This window comes from Pseudophryne corroboree, chromosome 1 (genome assembly GCF_028390025.1).
Source record: "Pseudophryne corroboree isolate aPseCor3 chromosome 1, aPseCor3.hap2, whole genome shotgun sequence".
NCBI lineage: Eukaryota > Metazoa > Chordata > Amphibia > Anura > Myobatrachidae > Pseudophryne > Pseudophryne corroboree.
The window spans coordinates 990,565,225-990,566,262 of NC_086444.1; the positions used below are offsets into that span (position 1 = coordinate 990,565,225).

At 38.8% G+C, this 1,038-nt stretch overlaps 1 pseudogene; it reads left to right on the forward strand.

The window, feature by feature from the left end:
• The first annotated feature begins 324 nt into the window (after positions 1–324).
• LOC134933970 (5S ribosomal RNA) lies at positions 325–443 on the forward strand (annotated as a pseudogene).
• The last annotated feature ends 595 nt before the right edge of the window (positions 444–1,038 follow it).

Below are 1,038 nucleotides of genomic sequence, written 5' to 3' on the forward strand. Positions count from 1 at the left end.
TTACTGTCAGGGGCTTAATAATAACTGTTTGGTGACACAGAACATCCCACTTTTCTTACCTTTTTTCCATTATACAATTGAACTGGAATCATTGATTTTGTGCCTCTTTCTTGTTCCACTATTTTTCTGTGGACTCTCATCCACGATCCACGGAGCACGATACCACGGATGTGGGATCTTGTGAGCCGTGCCTAACGTGGAAAGCAGATCCACACATTTCTTCCCACTTTACTCATTCACCTCTTCTCACTTTCTAATTGTTTCCACCTTTTTTCTAATTTCCTATATAGGTGCACTCTCATTGGTGTACTTATCACATAAATTCTCTACTATCATACCATGCTGCAAATGCCCGATCTCGTCCGATCTTGGAAGCCAAACAGCGTTGGGCTGGGTTAGTACCGGGAGAGGAGACTTCCTGCGAATACCTGGTGTTGTAGAGTAGGAATTATTTTCCTTTCTATGTGAGTTGCGACGCCAACAGCAGTATCACCACTAATTCTGGTTCTTACGATATTTTCTCTCTACTGAAGGCTTACGACCAATAATTGTGATATATGCCATAAAGTTAGGTTTTTTGAATGTTGGTGACCATTAATTTCTGATTGTAAGCAGCCCTTATTGGGACTTACTTATCTTTATGTGTGTTAAAGTAGGTAAGTGTTATGATCACTCCTTGGTCCCATTAATACAGACATTCTGTACTGGTCAGGGGAAATGGGGGTAAGACAATCAAGTGTCTACAACCTTTTCAATCACTCATTGTAAAAAAACAGACCAGAACATTTTAATCCTTTATCTATAATATCTTTATTTCACATGGATCACTTATATGGGTAATTACATTTTTTTAAACTCTAAACAATAAAATTCATGTTTTAAATATTTCTTCTCATATATCATAGGAATTTTCCTACATTTCCAAAGAGTGCGCCCACACAAGAGCCTTCTCTCTCTCCCTTTTTTATAATACTGTTAAGGCATCAGTCAGATCATATCAGAGTATGGATGAGTGCAGGGGAGGGAGAGGGGAGCGAA